The sequence below is a fragment of the Erithacus rubecula genome, assembly GCF_903797595.1.
Source record: "Erithacus rubecula genome assembly, chromosome: 1".
Lineage (NCBI taxonomy): Eukaryota > Metazoa > Chordata > Aves > Passeriformes > Muscicapidae > Erithacus > Erithacus rubecula.
Window position 1 is genome coordinate 22913531 of NC_136658.1, and position 22005 is coordinate 22935535.

General features: G+C 42.3%; 1 protein-coding gene across 1 annotated transcript in view; it reads right to left on the minus strand.

Moving 5' to 3' along the window:
* The window catches only part of IGSF11 (immunoglobulin superfamily member 11), a 137983-nt gene that overhangs the window by 109102 nt on the left and 6876 nt on the right, over nt 1-22005 (minus strand). The window lies entirely within an intron of this gene.

Consider the following 22005-nt stretch of genomic DNA (forward strand, 5'->3'; position numbering starts at 1 on the left):
ATGCCAGAAGGTTTTTTTTGCTGAATCTACTCCCAACCACCTTCTGCTTCCCTTTATGTACATAACACAGCATTTTCTCCTCCCTACACTGCACAAAATGGTCATTATAACTGGCAACTACAGCACCAACACTAAGACTGCTAGAGAGTCATAGAAGGTAATGATATCTCAGTCCAAACCTTGTTTTCTCCAGGACAACACAGGAATGCGGCTATAGTTCAACCACTTGCCTTTAATTGTGAATGCAGGACTTCAGCCTTCAGAGCAGAGCTGTCAACCCTGCACCTTCCCTCATGCCTGCCTTCATTTAGTGGTGCTTAAAAACTGCATGCTTAAAAAGCAAAGTTGAGCTCTTTAAGTGCAAAGAAACACCTTTTGATTAGAATTAAAATCAAAAGAGGAGGGGGAAAAATTAGGGAAAAGGCATAAAATTATTCAATATTTCCAAGTTAATTTCCTGGAACTCTCCCTCATTCCCTCCACCTCTTTTTTTTTTTTTTTTTTTTTTTTTTTTTTTTCTCTGAGCCTACCAAAACAACAGCCCCTTTTGGGCCAGTTGGACTGAAGAGTGCTGTCTGTAAAGCACTGCATTGGGACTGCCAGTTCATTTCACCCTAGTGGCACTGATTTATGCCAGTGTCTGGTCAAGGATTAAACCTTTCATCTAATTTTAACAGCCCTTGTCCCTTTAACAGTCCGATTGCAAGCAGGAACCCTTCATAGACCCGGATGTCTCTATGGTAACGTAACAAGATTGTTTTGTTCTAGCTCACAGCGTTGTGTGCATATTGAAAAGCACAGTTAAGATATTTTGAAGTGGAGAGTCCAGATCAGTCAATTCTGAAGCCCTGCAAGAAAAAATGATTATTCAAATTAATCTCCTAAAGGTGAATGGCAATGAACGCTTTCAATGAAAAAGTATTAAAGGTTAAAGCATGAGAAATGAGAGAAGCAGTCTCAGCAATGTGCCTTGCTCAGAAGTACAAAACACACTTTACCAGTTACCTTTCTTTTTGCTTGATTTAGTAAAATGGTCTGGGACAGAACAGGTTGCACTGTCAAAACTATTTCTGGGTTTTTTAGCTGTTGCTGCAGTACAGCCAAGACTGAGCATATCTGCTGCATGCAGAAATAAAGCCTCCAGGAATCATAACAGTGTTCCTCTCACATTAAGAGAAAGGAAATAAAGATGCATCACTGAGTTCAGGACTGAACTAGAAGAGGCAGTAACTTAAAAGTTGGCTTGATTCTTGCCGTAGAGAAAAATTTCCCCCAGTACCAATTGACTTGTGACTGGCAGCAGTCTGTAGTATCTCTCACACATTGCCGGCTTCTCCAGAAAACATCACAAGAGGATCTTGGTCTTACTGCAAGTTGGAAGAACAAGAGAATGTCTCATACTGGAGGTCTAAAAAAGTTATTCCTTCTTTCATTCATTGTTTATTTTAAGTTTTTTTTATTTTTTATCATTCCCCTCCTCACAAGGCCAAGCTCCAGGTCCTGCACATTGTCACAACAACCCCAGGCAGTGCTACATGCTGGGGAAAGAGTGGCTGGAAAGCTGCCCAGAGGAAAAGGACATGGGGATGCTGGTTAACAGTGGCTGCACATGAGCCAGCGTGTGTCCAAATGGTCAAGAAGGCCAGTTGCATCCTGGCCTGTGTCAGAAATAGTGTGGCCAGCAGGATCAAGACAGCGACTGTTCCCCTGTACTTGGCACTGGTGACGCTGCACCTTGAGTGTCGTGTCCAATCTTGGGCCCCTCACTGCAAGAAGGACATTGAGGTCCTGGAGCATGTCCAGAGAAGGGCAATGGAGCTGGGTAACTGTCTAGAGATCGAGTCCTATGAAAAGTGACTGAGGGAGCTGGGGTTGTTTAACCTGAAGAAAAGGAGGCCAGGGGTGACCTTATCACTCTCCACAACTCCCTGAAAGGTGATTGTAGTCAGGTGAGGATCAGTCTCTTCTCTCAGGCAACCAGTGACAGGAGAGGACCAGCCTTAAGCTGTGCCAGGAGAGGTTCAGATTGGAAATCAGGAAGATATTCCTTTCACAGGGAGAAGCATTGGGGAAAGGATCGCCAAGCATTGGAATGAGCTGCCCAGGGGAGTGGTGATCAGCAATCCAGAGGTGTTTTAGAACAAATTGTGGCATTTTACACCATGGTTTAGTTGACAATGTTGTTCAGTCAAAGGTTGAACTCAATGATCTTGGTAGTTGAACTCAAATGATTCCGTGACTCTACTAAGTGCCACAGTTGCACTCAAACACTACCTTACAGACAATAAAGAAACAAGTATTATATGCAAACCTAGGAATTTACTGTTAGTGCAATTTACCTAAACCTATTTATTAGAGGTAAAAAAAAAAAATTACTATTATCTGGAAAAAATCTGAGTAATAATACAGTTGAAATTAATTTACACACTTCCCGGAAAAAATCCCATATTTCTCTTTGCAGGAAAGAACATAATGCATATATTCTTCCTCCTCCATCTAAGATTCATATAGAGCAGGGTTTATATGTATTTTAACAATATTATTTATTTCACTTCTCTTTCTTTGGGTGTCAAGTCCACAGAGCATCTGGATTTACTATGCATGGGTAACTTTTGCATATATTGATTTTTATTTTTTTTTAATACTTGTTTTGTCCAGTCTATGTCCCCACTTCTTTATCTGATCACTAGTGAGCTGTATCCTTCACCTCTTTTGTCATCACCCCAAAGCCTCTCCTCTGCAATGCATCCTCTGTCTCCTCTTTAAAGGCCTCTGTTATCACACCATGCCTGTATCAATATGAGGAGTAGGGAGTGCATGACTTCATCTGAGTTTGTCCACAAGGGCTCCCAAAAAGATACAAAGTAGTAGCAGTTGCAGATTGGTCAGCCAGAGAGAGCGTGTTCTGCTGGGGACGCACAGAGCACTTCAAACCCAGCTAGAGGACTACAGAGGATCAGGCTTTGAGGAAACCAATCAGAGTTTTCAGTGTGGTAGCACAGATTCAACTCAATTTAGCAAAATTAAGCACTTAATAAAAAAATTCACTTTTTTCTTCATCTGCCTGTTCTTCAAAGGCATGTGGATCAACCTATGGGGGGCTTCATTCCAGTGGGCCTTTGGGTGCAACTAGATTATGAATATTAAATATTTCTGAGGAGTTCTAGTTACTGCCCCCAGTGTTGTTAACTTCACCTAGACACATCTGAAAGTAAGCATAGACCTGAACCAAGTCTTTCTACCAAAATTCTACGTTTCTTCCCCATGTTGCATCCTTTTTTCAAGAGATTCCAGTTCAGCTTCTATATTTGAGGTTCTCATATATAGAAAATTTTGAGAGGCTTTGTCCTCAAAACTTTGAAGGAAAAGTGTTGTCTATGGGGCATCTAAGTTTAGCAAAAGTGATAAAAAATAAAGAAATACCCCTCACTTGTTAAAAAAAAATAATTTGCAAATTAGCAATTTCATTAGGGTCAATAATTAATTCAGATTAGGTTGCTTGGAGCTCTGAGCAGTCAGTTCTTCAAAATCTACACAGACACAAACTCCAAAACTTCTCTGTGCTTCTCCACTAATTATCCTCCGTAAAAAGTCTCTACACCTCCATTTTCTCCATGACTTTCACATATATATTGGAAGACAGGTGTTTGTTCCCCTATCCCTTCTCTCCTCCAGGCTGAAGAAGCCCAGCTTCCTGAGCTTCTCCTTGTTTTCTTCTGGCAATGGATCAAGGCCTCTACATCCCTGCACCAATACTTCTGCTCAATCCAATTTCATCAACAGAAGATATCAGCAAACTCATTGTGCTAACAGGGCATGCTAACCAATGCAAGTGTTCTCACAGTAGTATCTGCACAACCATAGTTTAACAACTTAAAGTACTTTCACAACAGAAAAGATCCAAAAGACTTCTCTAAACATACCAGTATTTGAAAGATGATGCAGGTACTACTGAATTTGGGACTGGGCTTACACTTGCATGTAAGGTTGTATTTACTGATCTGCAAAGTTACATTTCAGCACCTCACATGGCCTCCTGATCCTCTGTCTAGTGGTTCAAAGCAGCTTTTTTTTTTTTTTTTTTTCTGAAGTTATCCTCCCCCATCCAACCAACTCCCAGTTTAAGATAGCACAGACTTCTTCTGAGTATAGAAATATCAGCTCCAGTTACCACGGATACTATTTTCTACAATGATTTCCAGGAGCTGTCATCTCCAAGGATGAATCCCTCTCCCAAAAGAGAAAAAAAGCAGCTAAGTTTTCTCTAGGAAATCAAGCAGCTACAAACAAGATTTTTCTAAGGCATCTCATCAAATGGATCTTATGAAAGAGATAAGAGCACAGTCCTTATCCATACCTGGATCCTAGAGCAGCTCAGATCAATTACACTGTTGATTCTTTCCTCCTTAGTCCCATTTTCATTACTGACATGTTGCCAGTAAGGAAATCAGAGGACTGTACAATAATGTATTCATGTTGTTGCATTGAAAGTTTAAAAGCTTCCCAATTTGATTAAGTAAATGCAGCAAGTAACTTGCAATCAAGGGCCAAAATAGTCCTTGGCCTGCAGCCCAATAAATTAATCCCTAAGGAGCTGGCATCTCACTTCCACATAAATATAGCTCTCTGCTCATTACCAATCCAGTCTGAAATACTGGGGAAGGCTACAGGAAAACAGACACCTGGCAGAGATTCTAAGTTAGTTTTCCTGAATATTGATTTATGCAGTGATACTTCTGAAATCACTAACAAGGGGAGAACAAACTCCGCAGTGAGCAGCAGCCCCAAAGTGTGCCAGAGGTGCACAGAGCCCCTACAACAGCCTTGGAAGCCCTATAGGTAGGACAGCAAGATCTTCAGTGCCACAACAGCAACAGATTTTGACTGACATCCACTTCACAGCCATTGGCAGGGGGTCCTCCCCCACTTGCTGCTGTGAAGCAGCAAGAGTCCATTTTGAGCCTACTTTTCCTAGGCTGTCTGATATTGAAAGATGGGCCCACAGCAAGGGCATCTACTATCCTTAAAGGAATCAGAAGCTCCTGTCTAGCTAGCCTTCCTCGTCACTTGGGTCATGTCTACAATGAGGCACATTAACCTGTTCCTGCCTGGCATAGAGCCCTTCCTTTACAAGGAAATTCCATATCTCTTCTACAGCTCTGTCTTACAGTTTCAGCTAATCAGAAGGCAGGAACTCACAAATCCCTCAAGAGCAGAACTCTGGTGACCCTGGCATCCAAACTCCACATCATCTACAGTACCACTAGACATCGGCCTTTGCAATGCTTGTCCTGCCCTCTCAGCTATTTCTCCTTGGGATCAAACTTGGCCCCCATGAAGGAACGGCTTCAAAGACAGAAACTGGGACATTTATTTAAATAGTCAGGTAGTCATTAAGCATGAAAGCTTCAACAGTTCAATATTTCACTGGTGAGCAGGACTGCCTCCCAAAATAGTCTCAACATTATTCAGGTGTGTTCTTTCTCTTTCATTATTTTTCTTATATATATATATATGTATTTTTCTTATATTTCATTATTTTTCTTTTTTCTTTCTCTTTCTTTATTTCTGTACTTCTGTTTGTGTGCAGCACTGAGCACACTATGGCTGACATTCAGGTTTGGTATTCTTAGGCTCTACAGTCATAGAAATAAAGAATGTGATATGCCTAATTGAAGGTGTGATCCAGGCTATAAATTATAGTCCTGTCAAAACTGAATTGATCACGTACCTTTCACCAGCTTAGCTTTACCCATTAATTCATCTTCACCAAGATGTATTCTTGTGTTACAAATAACTCATAGATTCAAAGGCATTTCTCCCCAAACCATCCCTGCTCAGGACAGACAAGATTCAAATTCAGTCTTGGCAAGTGATGCCTTTCTAGGCACAAAAACCCAGTACAACAAAAACCCTCTCATCTTAATGACTGTGGTTGTGAAGGAATAGAAATATGAGCCTCATGCTATTAGGGAAGGGCAATTCCCAGCTGCACAAAGGGGACATGTCCTGAAAAGACTTGAGATTTTAATGCTATGACTTTCTCTGCATAGAAATGTATTTGAGTAATTTTTAAATGGTTGCACAGCTAATTCCCTTTGAATTCAACACAGTTGAATTCATTGAAATGGGGGCAACTTTATTCACAGTAGTAGTATTGTTGTACTTGTGAACTCTTTAGGCTGTAGCTGAGACAACATTTCTAGGGAAAGGCATTAATTTTCAATACATCAGCTAAGAGATCAAAAAATACATCAGATAATCTTTTGCAAAGCCTTCAAGTTTGGGGGGAAAAAAGAGGTATCTCTGGATCTGATTGCTAGGGAGCCAAGGAGGAAGAATTCTTCCAAACAACATTTTGAATTCACTACATTATTCCAGGGTCATTGTTTTCTTGCCCAGCAGTTGGCATGCATTGGGCTAAAAGGTTATCAGGGCTTGTTCAGGATGAGCCACATAAACAACTTGTACCTCAGGACATATTAGGAACACCTCCCTTGTCAACTCATTCCAAAGCAAAGCTTACCTGGCATGCAACTTGTTCCCACCAGCACATTACACCACAGCAAAGACTTTCCAGCTGACAGCTGGCACCTCCAGGTCACTCCTAGATGAGAGAACAAGCAGTTACATCCAAAGAAAACCTTTGGTGCTGGAGTTTTGTTGCTTTCTTTAGTTGGTTTGGGTTTTTTCCCTAGATGTTTCTAAAAAAAAAAAAAAAAGAAAGATAAAAATTAATGCAACAAGTGATGACATGAAGAGAAATATTATATAATGAAGAAGCTGGAAGAAAAGCTGAATCAGAATGTCACAGTTTCAGCTGTGAGGAGGCCAGGATTGCAAGCCCTAACTTCCTCAGCAGTTGGAAAGTACATAACATCACAGTTTAATGTTTCTCCAAAAGAGAACAAGCTCAGCACTCCCTAACCTTTGGAAGAAGCAAATGGGCTGCTTCTTTGGGTTAGTAATGGCATGAAGAGCAACACTTGTTACAGAAATAACATGCCATTAGGAGGGAAAGGTAAAAGGGATTAACTTGGGAAGATTATTTAAATGTGCCCATAGGCAACCTGAGCCAAAAGTTTCCTGGTCTACTCTGAACATAAGATATTAGCTGTCACTGCTAACTGTGCATTCATTGGGATGTATAGGCATATATCAAAGAGAAGAAGAGGGGAAGAACATCTCTCATTCAATATCATCTTTGAGCTGAATTAAACTCCAAGAAGCCCACAGGAGACAGACAAAGGTAGGTACAAAAATCACCTCCCTCAGTGCTCTAGAGCTCACAGAATTTTCAGGCTGACTGGGAAAGCACTGCCCCAGCTTGGGGCTTGGACAAGTGTGCACAGGCTGGTTCAGATCAGTCACCAGTGAGTGTCAAATAGGCAAAGAGAAACAAGGCAAAATCCTCATCAGCACATCAAGAGAGAAGGCATTTACCCACCCTTTAGAGAAGCAGATAGTGTAGTAAAGCTTATCTGGGATGGAGGAACATCAAAACACATAAGGGTCAAGCCTTTTTAGAATTTACTTTTACTGCTTTTTAAGCAGACCTGCTGTCACCAGAGGATCACCCAACACAGTGTTGCTATTGGCCCTGTTTATATAATAATAACCATTCGCAGGATAGCAAAGGAAAATTTTGAGGCCCTGCCATTTGTCTCTGTTAACAGAGTTTCCTCATTTAGGTCTCACAAGTTTCCTAGCAACATCCTTGTGTTGCACATTAACACATTCATTAGATTTTGCACAAGCACCTGTAGAATAGTCAGAGCTGAAAAACTTTGCTTTCATGCTGTCTCAGAGGGGAAATCAATTTGCTTCAAGAAGCAAACCCTTTCAGGGCTGCAAAGGCTACCAACACGCTTATGACATGCTTGTCAAGCTATGCAACTCCTAGTGAAGGAAGAATTCACTGCATTTAATTTGATTATTGGCATTTTCCATGTAAAGCAGTGGGTAATCGTCTCCATGAAGCTTTCAAAGAAGGCAAAAGTCAATATAGAGCATAATGCTCTGAGTAACACAGCAAGAAGTCCAAGTAGCCAGAGAGGCAGACACTGGACAAAAGGTCAAAATGTGCAATAATTCACTGAGACACAACCTGTGTCAAACTCTCCATAAGTCTAATATCTGCCTGTTCAGGCAGATGGATGCTACCCTTCTTTCTCACCGCCTGTGACAGTGGCTTTCTTGCCCATAGCATTCAGTTGACTGACTCACCCTCCGCAGTATCATCTCAGTGAGTCCATCATGGTGGAAGGACTCATCCCAGTCTGCCAGGTGAGTTCAAACTTCACACTTCATGCACCCACAGTGCCTGCACATGAGTGAAATGTGAATTCACCAAGTGTCCAGAGCAAAGTCTCAGTAACTATAAGGAATGATACATCTTGCAGCAGTGACAGAGGGAAAAATAACACCCTGGGCTGGGGCATGGCAGAAATCATGCCAAGTTCCTCATACCATTAATGTATAGAAGCACCTCCCAGGAGTAGCAGCAGCATTCACCTACCACATTTGCTGCATGAGTAACAAAGAACTGCACAACTGACTTGGCCTGAAATTACTTGCAGGCTCCTAGACAAACAAGGAGCATTTGGGACATCCCTAAAGATGATCTGAAGAGCTTGGAGGTCACAAAACTCCCAGTCCTCCTCATCCTGCACTCCCATTTCCCCTCTCTGCAGCAGTAAGTTGAACTGCAATTTTTCACTTGTCTGAAAAGTGATTTGGAGCATGCTTTGAAGCCCAAGTGTACCCCACATCTTGCCCTGATGAAGCTTCATGCACTGGAGACATGAATGGTGCGAGAAAATTGCCTTGAGCCAAAATGCACGCTTTGGGGAGAGTGCTTTGCTTTTGAGGCAAACACAGCCTTGTCTTGGCTGCTGCCTAAAGAGCGGTCATGAGTAGCATCCCAATTTCCTCCTGCCTTTCAAATGGGGTCCCCAGCCCCAGTAAAAGCTAAAGCTGCTGTGCAGAGCTCCTCTAGACTCAGAGAGAAACTGTGCCCCGCAGGGGAGGGAAAGCAGGGAGGTAGCAGGGAGCTGGAGTGAAGCCACTGCTGGGAAGCATGCATCTCTCTGATTAATGCTCTCAGACTGCCTGTTAACAAAAGAAGCAAGAGGATTTGTAATGCCTAAGCTTATCACCATCATGCTCTGAGAAAATCCTTCTCCAAGAAGCAGTGTAAATAAGTAAAGTTTTACAAGTTAGTGGACTCTTTTAATTGAGTAGCTCTTGTAAATTAATAACATTGAAGTAAATGTGCAAGGACTTTCCTGACTTTCTAAAAGATTTCTAATAAGATCCAGACTTACTAAATTGCCCAAGGGAGCAGGTCCCCAAACCTTTTTTTAATTTGTTGAGACACTAATGATAGTTAACTTCTAGTGGTTTATTCAAGAACATGAGGATAAGGACAGCAGAACCATCATAAGTCTTCCCTCCAGACACAGCCAGGTGTCAGTTCTTCCATTTCAACTATCTGCACGCCTACAGGAAAGGGTGTGGGAGAAGGAGGTCTCTCCTTTCATGCGTGTCCAGTGAAAACCATCCTCGCAGCACTTTTTAGAGCCAAAGTGAAAAGCCCAAGGGATATCCTTGCGTACCACTATTCCTACCTGAGGGTTTCGTATCTTACATCCTTCCATCCTGAGCAAACATGTTTAATAGCTCACTCCCAGTGCTAAAACACGAAAAAATACATTGTTTCCATTTCTTTTGCACTTTTTGCTTTGCTTTCTCGTATTCCAGACATTAACAGCTTGGTTTCCCTGAGAAGCTGGGGTTGGATAAATAATGCAGACTGAATATACTTTTTTATTTCTTTGAATGAACTTTGTCTTTCTGTGTTCATATACACTGATAGCAGTTCCTGCTACTGCATTGACTGTTTGAATCTATTAGGTCACCCACGTTAATGGCTGTGAATATTCACATATCCTCAGTCATGCTGATCACAGCTTGCCTACCCATAGAACTGTGCTGGTGTAATATGAATTTAGTTGAAGTCCCTCCCAACTTCACTTATACTCTAAAGGATTAAAAAATCTTATGATGATCCAAGTTAAGTCTGTAAGGAAATTATGAATTAAAAATCAGATGTGAGACACTTTTAGACTAGCATGAGAGAGGTCAGGGAAAGGATTGTGATGTTTTAACTAAACCAGGGTAAGGCCATCAGTGAGAAAGGCCTCAGGCAATGAAGAGGTGCCTTCCCCCAGGTTCAGCCATGCCAGCCATGCTCAGCATCCTCTCCCTGCCTCTGCAGGGTTGGAGCTTGCACAGCACTGCTGGGAAACCAGCACACAGGAACCTCCCAAATCCAAGCTATGGATTCAGCACATTACTTGAAGCCGTCAGAATGGCTGATGTGAGCTAAGCTTGAGGACTGTGCACAACTTGGATAAGGGAGGAAAACCTAGCAGATTGTGCAGGGCTGGCAACTTCCAACAGTGCAGCAGTGAGTTGGGGCAGTCATCATTTCAGCACCATGGGGCCCTTGTGTGCTTGTGTAAAAATTATTTAAACTGGCCAACCCCTTCTAAGCTGTGGGCAGCTTTGGTCAGTGACATACATGTGACTCATGGGAAAAAACACCAGAGCAGCCCTCGTGTGTGCACCTCTCTCAGCATGAGACAGCTCCAGCTCAGGCAGTGGCCTAATATGTGGCAGAGACCCAGGCAGAAGTGCATTCCCACCTTATGCAGCATGATCAGCACCATGCAAACACACACTCCTCTTTACACAGGGCTATGAGGCTGCTTCCCATGCTCACAGCTCCTCTAGTTCTCCAAAAGGAAATGGATGCTAGGACCCATGGAGCAGTGATGCTTACTGGGTTCTGGTCTCCTAACAATTCACTGAAAACTCACCACCAAGAGGGCAGATAGACCTGCTGTTACCACAGACAGAAAACGTTTTGTGCAGTCTGGTTACACTCAGTCCAGCAGTCTCTAGGACTGTAGACTAGGACCTCTTCAAGGTAGTATAACAAAGGAAAAATGAATGGATGGGGTCATATCTGACCCATGCTTGTCATAGCTCCCAAATCCCATTCCCTTTGTCCTCTTACACCTTGGATATGTGCAGAAAGCTTCACACCACGCCAAAAGTGAAAGAGAAGGGCTTGTTTCTAAAAACCAAGTCTTCCACAGCACAATGGAACATCCCTCTTTGAGAGAGACAGAGAATAAGCAATGCTGTGACCTTTTGAGGAGTATGAAGTACGATGGGGGTGAGGGACACAATGCACAAGAACTATGGCATGGTTCTCTCAAGGGTCAGATGAGCTTTGGTGGATACACAGCAACTTGATGCACCAATTGCTGCAGATCAGAGGGGCTGTCACTGGCCAACAATAGCCCAGCACTCTTTTGCACAAATACCTATAGTGGGCAAGAAACCATGACTGTCTTGCTGCCTTCTATAACCTCCTGGCCTGGGTAACCCTGTGCCTAGACCAACCCTTGAGCTTGGAACTTGCTGGCGCAGTACAAAGAACCTGACAGTGCCATCACAGCTACCAAAACATCTGCTGCAGGCAGGCCTTTGTCCCTTAAGGAGTAGCATGGCCCTCACAAAACCATCCTTATTTTTCCTCCTTTCTGTTCTCCTCTCTGAGTCCCTGGTTTCTTCTGTTTATTGGTGCAGCACAGCTCATGATTCACTCCCCAGAGGAGTCGCAGAGGAGCATTCCTGCACTGAGCCCAGCACAGAAATCAGGAGTGAGATCTCCAACACTGCAGTAGGATGTGCAATCTGCATGTTCAAAACAGGAGAAAAATATCCCTTTTATCCTACCAGAAGTCAAACTTACTTCTGAGCTTCTCGAGCTAGAGATACCATGCCATGGCAAGGTCTAGTTCTTAATATTTAAATATGAGTAGGATGCCCTTGGCAAGTAAGTGCCTGTCTGGTAGACCAAAGAAATTTTTTGCCAGTCACCAAGCAGAGGTGAAATTTTACTTGCATCCCCACGACAGCATAAAAATGCTCTTGAGCTTTGGGTCATATTTAAGTGTTAAAGCCAGTTCTCTGCAAGTGCAATCCTATTCCAGGCTCATGGCACTTGCAGACTTACAAACTGATATGCCACAGGAGAGCACAGAGGAGATGTTCATATGGCAGATATATACACTCACGAGGCATCCACACTGTGCAGCTGCACTATGTATTATTAGACTGGCTTCTCATTTTATTAAATCAGATCACTGCAGAAGGGAAAGAGCTCAGATGCGATGGTCTAATGAAATATCAAAATATGAAGGTTGCTTGCTTTATGGGAAAAAAACCCATGAAAGCTGCTGGTAAATCTCACCAAATTGATTGGTACATGAAAACATTCAAGTAAATAGATATAAAGGTGAAGGAAATTATGAAAAACAGCTGCTAAAGATGTTCATAGATAGAATAAAAGAAGATAAAGAAGCAACTCAGTAGTGCTTGTCTCCTCCCTGAGGAGTTCAACAAAGTCCCAGAGCTCCTCACAGCCTTACGCTTCAGGTAACCACAACCCTAAGCCATTCCAAATCCCACGGCTGTCCTAGTTCTCATGAAAGCCCAGCCATGCCTTTTGCTGCTGGTTAGACTCCCTGCTTGGCTTGTTTGGGGAACAGGTGCTTGCTGTCCTTTTGTTGGATCTTGGTGCAAGGCAACTGTGGCAAGAGCAGGTAACACAGGTCAGCATCTTTTGCTCACAGCCATCCAGTCCCCCACAGCCTCTGCCAGGAAAGCAAATAAAATTTATCCAGGAAAGTGAGGCACCACGCTTCCCCAGTTTTCCTGCTACCAGATGGTCTAATTTCTCTTGATGTTTCTTCTGTAATAGCAACTGCAATGTGTCAGGATTAATTAAACCAAGCAGTGGGCAAGTCTCAAAGGAGAACACACATCTCCTGTGACCTACCCCCACCTAAAAGCCAAAGACTCCTTCCTGACATGGGGATAGAAGGGAAAAGGGAGAAGGAAGCAGGAATGGTGAGGTTTCATCCAGAGGAAGCACAGTGAGCAGCCCTGGATGGCCAGGGTTCAGATGAACACCATTATAGCTACAGCACTCCAGCTTAGAGCAAGCACCTTGGGCCTTGTTATTTAATCATTCAGATAGACCTCAGCAGATTCTGCAAGGTGTGCATCAGAGGTCTGGCACAGAACTACTTCTCCCCAAATCTGAACATGGGGCAGAGTTTGTTGGAAGATTGCCTGTGGGAGGGTCAGAGATTAACATGCGTCTGGAGACAGGGCTGACCTTCTATTCACAGCCCAAATGGTGATCTAGGAGTGAGGAGCACAGCTATGCTTCCCCAGTTTCAGGCTGGGAAGGAAAATGGATCCTCAGTATAGTTAAAAACTAACACATCTGGTAACAACAACACTAAACATTAAGTGCCCAGCAGCTGCTTTTCATGAAGTCAACTCTCTCTTCCTGGCTGTGGCCAGGAGAGGGGTTTGCACCAGAACATGTGCAGCAGTAAAGGATGTTCCTACTTCTGGATAGCAGAGCAGTGGCACAATATGCAGCCATTTCCCTGGGGCCCTTTTTCCAGGTGGAAGGCAAGATATGGACTAACCCTTCAGCTTAGGGTCTCAGTGGCAGTTATCTTGGCTACTAACAAGAGAAGATGACACTTGGAAATGCTGGGATGTTCTCACTTCCCCTTCTTTTTAGTTGCTTCTTTCAGTTCTTGCCTGCTGCCACACCTTTTATGCTTCCAGTTGTCAGATGAGGAGCCATAGCTAGACTCCTCTGCGCCTTCAGCAATAATACACACAAGCTGAGCTGTGTCATTTTCATCAAGTGGTAGATGGCTCAGTAATAAGAGACATTCCCACAATTATCATAATGTTTTCAGGAAGGAAAGGTATATTTTAGTTATAAAAAGAAGCTGTCTCAGTAACTGGCACTACACGTAAGATAGAGATGTCATAAGATCCTTCACAGCCATAATTACCTAAATACTAGTGTTGGTTGATTATCAAAAATCCATGAATCAGCCTTCTGCTCGACTCACTCTGTGTAATGATGTATGTCTGTCTGCATAACTGCAGAAATACTGCACTGAATGTCTTCTAATTTTAGCAAAGATTTACATTTGTCCAAAAGACTTTAACGACAGTATATTTATTATCATGTTCTTAAAATTAATCTTCTCATCACAGACCATCAAGAGAGATTGCTGCATAACCAAGCAGACCAACTACAGATAGAACAATGAAGAATGCATTGCACAAACTTTAGTTTAAATTGTTTATTAACAACTTCTGAGAAAATCTACTAGGAGAAAAACAGGACTGACATACAATTCATGCACAGAAAAAAAGAATGTTATATAAGCACTGCACCATTGAGCCCACTTTACTAGATAGTAATACCAGAACAACAATCTCTAAGCTGTGTTGTACAGATGTTGCAATGCAGGGTGTTAAAGGGTTTGACCTTATTTGATATACTCTGCATTCTTCAAGTGCTAAGACAACGTCTCAGATTAGATACTTGACCATATTTCTGCTCCTTTCCTTTCAAAATAAGGACAACTATCCAGCAGAAGATACACCAATCAAACCTGGCTGGGTACAGAAAAGGATGGGTTTTTTCTATACATGCTGTTCTTGCAAACTTCCAATGCTGTGGATTCTCTCTCTGACACGTTCTTGATATATATCGCCCTATACATTATGAATACAGATCTTATAATGGTGTATACAACCCATTCCAGTAAATCTCTCATGCTCAGACATCTCTAGATATACCTGGACTTCAAAATTCAAGCCTGCCTTCAAATCTAAGTCCTTTCTTGCCCCACTACTGATGAAGAGCTCCATGTCTGTCAGGGTTCATAATGAAGAAGCACTACATCTCCAGAGACATGGCATACAATTCTCAAGGTCAATGTTTTTCCTTAGACATACTCCATCTGCATCCACACCCCACAGCTTATTGCACTTTAAGCCTGTCCACATGGTAAGCGATTTTCTAATACCAGCCATAATTTTGCACCCAGTTGGCATGTGAAAGGCTATATTAAGCCCAGACGACTAATGCTGTCTTTACAGAGAAGCAAGAACAGAGTCCCTGTGCTATTATACTTTGTCAGCTTTGCCAAACACTTCAGGCAACTAATTCTGAGGACTTTTTGACTGAATTGACATAAAATACATCATTCTTCTCCAGTTGCTTTTTAGATCATTTATATTAATTTTATGCTGCAATCTCAGAGGTCATTGGCAAGAGCATGTTTTGCTACCCATCAGAGAATTGAGGAAATTTGTGAAGACAGTCAGGTCTTTCATTTCTTCTGGTCATCCTTGGTGGGTTTACATGCAATCATAAAGTGTATGAACATCAAATTGCTCTTTGTCATGAGAAACTCCCTGGATCTGTCCACAGGGAGCTGTTTTGGAACACATATAGTGGTCATTGCCTTCAATATACACAGGAAGAAAATGTGGTCATCAACAGTTGTGAAACTGGAGAGAGACCACCTGGAAAGAACTAAGAAAACTCTAGGAAATGTATCAGAGCCAAGTCAGAAGAAGTTATTTATAAGATAGACATGGGGGCAAATGGTTTTAGAGCAAGACATGTATATATACATTTACACATTCTTGATTTCTGGGATTTAATGTTTTGTGAAAATACCCTTCAGAAATGCCAACTCAAGACTCAATCTCCAAATACTTTCTACATCTTTACAGTGTGAAATAAGGTAGAAGGACTGGTCTTAAACACTAAACTGATATTATTCCCAGGGAATTGGAGATTATTCTTTGGCAACCCCCTTTTCCAGCTGCTTGCTTTTGTTATTGACTGACACAGTGCACACCAAGGTGAGGTTTGCAGCTCAGGAGTGAGAACTCTGCGTACTCACAGCCAGCATAAGAAGTGGTTGTCTGGACTGTGGGTACCTGCATGTGCACTTGGGGCCAAATGTCTGCTTATATTCAACAGAAAAGGAGTCAGTGCAGGCTGCAGACACTGGAGAGCCAGTCAACACTTCAGCTGTGTCTACTATGTCTAACAACAGCAGCACAACTCTCCAACACACCACCTGTATTGACTGGATTTCTGCTGATCTCTGCAGTGTCAGAGCTTTCCATATACCTGCACTTAAGCAATGCAGTTTGGAGGTAAATCTTGCTGTCAGTAAGAAGTTTTGGAAATTCACTTCACTGCCAGATTCTAAGATGAAACATACTTCAGTCACTGCATATCCAGTTGGCCTTGCCTTATTGTTGTGTTCTGATTTTCTTGTAGCTTGCTCTAGCATTAGGTATCTGCCTTCAAAGTATCAATTGCAAACACAAAGTGCCCAGATATCAAAATGTAGGTTATTCTTTTGTAAACTCAGATTGCTTTATAACATCATAATCAGTGAGACCTTAATTTCTCTGACTCATGTCATCCAGGTAATGGGGCTTCAGCAATTTTGAGCAAAAACCAGCCTGAGGGCAATCAATCAGACCATTGATTTCTATGCACAAAATGAGATGTTGCTCAATTGCAACATTTTGACATACACTAAGTAGGAGATGCAGTGGTATAGAAGTGAGAACTGAATGTTTAAACTCCTCACTGCTTCAGCGTGTCTCAGCAGCATTTCTCCTATCTACAGAGTTGCCATCTCTTAACCAATAAACACTTTCTCTATGGACACTGCATTTTGCTGGCTGCCTTCCCACGAGATCTGTGAATAGATAGTTCCAATGGTGCAAGCTCCCCACTTGGAACAGAGAGGGTGTTGATGAAAGCTGCTTTCAAAACAGTTCAATCCCTCTGTTATCAAATGACATTTGGGAGACAGAAGACTTTCTGTTACATCAGACAGAACAAAGTTACCTGTTTTACTGTGGTTTACGATATTAGTGCAGACATGTGCAGAATACAACCAACAAAACCACCGCTGTTGCGCACTCATTTCAACAGGAATACTAGAATCTGTGTTAGTTCCTTGGCACATGACCTTCAAAAAGGCCAGTGAATAGGGGGTTTAAATCTCATCTCTCTGCATCTGCTCCGAAGTTGTTGTTTTTTTGTTATGGAGAGATCTATCAGAATACTTTCTACAGTATCTGAATGACTAAATTATCCAGTACTGGACAAAGTAATCTCTGATAAGGCTGAGTTGCCCATGCAGAAAACAAAAAAAGAGCAGTAAATATATCATTCTCTTTCTATCCAAGATGTCCTAACATCAGAAGTGATCATGTACTCAGTCTTTCTCATTCCTGACACATTTTGAACTGGCAAAGAAGTCCAGGGACCCATCTCCACTCTTGCTGGATTGCAAGGCCAACTTCTCAGCCCAAGAGCTTAATGGTAGGAGCTTCTGGGGCATGAGGTATTTCATGCCTGAAGATTATTGCCTTCACCATTCTCATAAATAACACAGTAGGAACTTCAATAAGACAGACTGCATCTTTTTCTTCAGGCAGAAAATCGCACACAGTTCAGTGATTTATACAAATGCAGAGTAGCCATTTGACTTGTAAGACAGATGAACATTATGGAGATCTTTTCTCACATGCTGTTGGAAAGCTGAAAGGCAATCTACTACACAATTGATAGTAAGGCTTTGGCAAAGAAGGAGCAAATAGTCTGTCCTCCATATCCTGATTGAAGAGGGCAATATAATGACAAGGTGGATAATGACAATGAAGCACTGGAATAGTTGCTCAGTTTGGGTGGTGTGGAGCCTCTACCACACAGATGCTTTGGGAAGTGGTTTTACAACTTCCAGGAAGAACATTAGTGAAGCTGTTGTTGTCTTTTGAAGGAGAATTGATTAGCATAACTTCTCAAAATCTGTGAAGGCCTACAGTTTAGTAAAAACTACAGTATCTTGTCAGGATCAAGGCCCCACAGGCAGGCATTTTTAAGCCAAGCCAGACAAGATGGTTGACACATCAGTATGAGGCCCTCAACTCACACTGCACTGACTTCTGCATTGCAAAACATCTGCTGAAGACAACAGGAATTCAGATATGAACAAAAGGAGGACTCATCCTTGATATTCAAATGGCAAGAAGCTCCTAGGGTATGGCCAGAAAAGAGCACTCTGTCTCCTAAAAAGATAGTGTAAAACCCTTCACTTGAGTTGCTTGATGCAAAATATCTCTGCTCACTCATGCTGGAGCAGCTAAATTAAGTGTGTTACTTTCTATAAATCCTTCCTGTTGTCAGTGGGTTGCCCTTTACTTATGGCCATTGTCCCTTTTGTTGCTACCAAGGAAAGAAACATAGCAGAGAGATTTTGTTTAATGAGCCATCACATTTAAACATCACTTGTCTCAGCTGTTTTCCTTTTCTCATCTACCTTTGCTCATTAAACTCCATCCTGCTTGGTTGTTAACAGCATAATAATGGAGAGCAATAGCATCATGAGATTCCTTGTACCAGCGTGATGCTGCTACCCCTGCTGCTTTCCCCCTATTCACAAGCTCTGATGGGGTTGTGCTTGCGTAGCATTACAGCCAGGCTAGCAGCAGCAGCTTCAGAGCCAGCTTATTCTGAAGGCTGAACAGCTGGAACTGTACTTCCCCATATGGAGCAAGGTTTCAGATGGATTTTCTTTTCTTGATGCTGCCTGTGACGTTCACCTTGTCCTTCTGCAAATCTGTTGCAGCCAGTTGCCAGTGTCTTGCCTCTGCAGAGGGTGCAGGGCAAGGGAAAGGGCCATTGATCTGCTCTATACAGATGGCGTGTCAGCTGTGGCAACATCATCAGGGATGGGGACAAAAAAAATGAGGTAAAGGAGTGGCATTTGTGCCCCTCTGCAAAGGTGCTGCAGGAGATTCTTCAGCATAAAGGTTCTCCTGTGCTTCTTTCCCTACCCAGGAACTTCAACAATCCTAACCCAGGCAACCTAAGATATGCAAGTGGCAGAAGCAGCAGCCTCACTAACAGGGCTTGCCTTAGGGCTCTGGGATAAGGGAACTACTCACTGCAGTCATTCCATGACTGCAGAGATCTTAGACAGAGCTAGAGCGAACAAAGACAAATGTAATTTCCACCAGTCTAGTTTTCATGTGCATGCTGAAATAAGAGCCAAAAAAATTCCCCTTGCATCCCTGACCCTCTTGCTTAGTCAGTTTCTGGGGAGGAAAGGTACACGCATTGACTCTTACCATGGCTCACTTTTAGCATGAAGAACTATAATGAAACTTAGAGTCTATTATTTACTCTGTGGCTTACACTGCCATCTCTTCTCAGCTGTCCAGTACAGGAACATTCACATCCTGATGGATGGCACTTAGTACCTGTGAGCAACTGCAGTACCTGTTGCTTGTCATGTTACCTGCATGAAGGAACACATGATGAATTCAGCCTGCAGCTCACAGCAGCCAAGTCCAGTAACCAGTGGTGGGAGATGCCAACTGTGCAGCTATCACTCTTTTGGCTCATGACCAAACGGCTGAGTCTGGAATAGCCACGAGTGGGACAATGACCCTACAGTGCTAACACAGGTCTTGTTAACCCTGCCAGGAAGACAGGTCCTCAAAGAAAGTGGCCATGTCCTTCCATCTGCATTACCATTAGCTGGTTCTTTTACGTTTCTTGCCTATACAAGACAGACTGAGAGTTTGCATGGGATGTCATCAGAGGATAAATCAAAGACCCAAAGTTCATTAAAACAGGGAAGACCAGACACAAGGAAGACATTTCTGAGAACATATTGTAGGATCAAATCCCTGCAGAGACAGTCAAGTTTGAATATTCTTCCCAGACCATTAGAAATACTCAGTAGACACTGTAACCTCCCACCAGTGGGAAGGTTAACATCAACCTCAAAGTCACATGCCAGTTCTCCAGTTGCTCAACCTTACTTGTGAGCTGAAGGCAGCCAAGGCAGAAAACATTCACATATTTGGATGTGCATATTTCCATTCTATACCATGCCACTGTGTGCAAGCAATTTTGCCTTGACTCCTGGGTAACCATGAGCCCCTTTTCTTGGGCTGAATTGGCCATTACAAGTACCATGCTCATAAGAAGAATTCCTATGGCAGAATGAGAAAGAGGCAGAACTTTTCTAATGGGTGGCAATTGTGCTTGTCAGCACCCAAACCATGCCACATAGACATGCACACATGGTGCTGACCTCATCTTTCTCAATTAAACAGGCTGTGGCTACTTTCTGCAGACAGCTCAGCCTCAGCAAGTCAGAGCTGAACATCTACTTCTCCAAGGTTTAACCCAGTGAGTACTGTGAGTGGGGCTCAACCTCTTTCATTGTGCAACACCACTTCAGTCTTATAGAGGAATAGAAGAGTTGCAACTCCTCCATACTCACTAGATGTTCCTGATAATAATTTCTCCTTTTTTCACCCACCCATGTTGGAAAAAATTCTTCCAGCCTTGTTAATTATTCTGCGTACCTTCCCTTCTCAGGAAAAAATGCCACTTTCATAACACACTGGCATAGCACAGCTAATTCTTCTTTTATGAAGGGCTTGATCCAGAGCCACTGAAGTTTCTCTTGCACCTCTTTGATTCTTGTTGTCCAGACTCAACTTTTTCTTTTCAAGCTAAGGTCTTTATTCAGCAATATCCTCTAGATTTGGTCAGTGCAGGGAAATTTTACCAGTATAAACTAAGTTATGAAATTGAAAACTAAGTAGCTTTAATGGTGAATATATGGACAGAAACTCCTTTGCCCCTTTGTTTTAGTGATGTTTTGGAAGAGGTTTAAATTAAACCAAAAAGTCATTTATTCTGAAAGAATGTCTGCAGGAGACATAAACCAATAATGCCTTAATTATGCCTGTATGCTCATTTTGATTGCTTTAACATTTCTAATTACAGTGTTAACACTTCTCCCATTTGACAAGCAGGGAAGACAATTTGGCCGACCAAGGAAGCTGGAGTATGAGTTATGGGAGATGTACATCACCTTCCAGAATGGCTTGCTCCTGCCAGCTTGGAAGGAAAGGATGCTCTCATTGGCATTCTGTAATTTCAGCTTGTTCTTCCGGTGAGCCACTGATGGGGCAGCATTTTCAATGACAATGCGGTGGAAATGAAAATGCTGCTATTACCACTTCTGGCAAGAAAACTTTGTGGACATATGCAGAATCATTGAAAACAAAGTGGAGAAATTGCAAAGAATGATCTCTGCTTTCCTTGTGGAAGAAGACAAGATTCAGTGTGTTCATCCAAACTTCGGTACAGGCAGAAGGCCTCAAGCCATTTATTCCTGTGCTTAATTACTGTACCATTAGTAAAGGCTTCTTAATGTCTAACGAGATCTTCCTTCTGTTTAAGCCAATTACATATTGTCCTATCCCCCTGGAGACAGCACTGATTATTACTTCAAAGCATGTTAAAGCCAATACAAATTTAACAGCAAAGGCTGGATTGTGAGTGAGGTATCTCAAGACTGACAGTTACATACATTTGGATGAAAGCCATGGCCTGGACAATTTTTAAGGGGTCTCCAAAAACAATATGAGTGCTAAAAAACTTCACTACAGAAAAATTTAATCCAATTTGTTTAGATGGAAGAAAGGGATAGGACCTTTTAACTATTGCCTGCAAAAACATGCTTCTCTTACATCCAGAAGAATGCTAATTCAGATCCCTTAATAACATAATCCAAACTATAATTTAATTGGTAAGCAATAGATGATATTCATATCTTAGTAAATTTAATCAATGTATTGAATGCAGGAAGGGCTTCTAGTCTCTCAGCTCTAAGATTGCAGCGCCAAGGTTGCAGTTGCCCAAGCGTTCGTGGTCAGACAAGGTTTCTGTCACTATTCACTGTGGAGACAAGACAGCCCATCTAAAACAGCATAAAGGGAAGAAAAAGAAAAACCCTCACAGAAGTCAATAGAGTAATGCTTCAGATAAGACTTTCACTCTCTTTGTAATCACTTCCACCCCATTTTTAGTCTCAGTTTAGTCCCTGTGTGTTCTCAGGGCCAAAAATAAACCTTTTTATTTCCCTCTGAAAACACTGAACCTTTAAAGGTAAGTGGGCCAACTCCTCTGAAGTC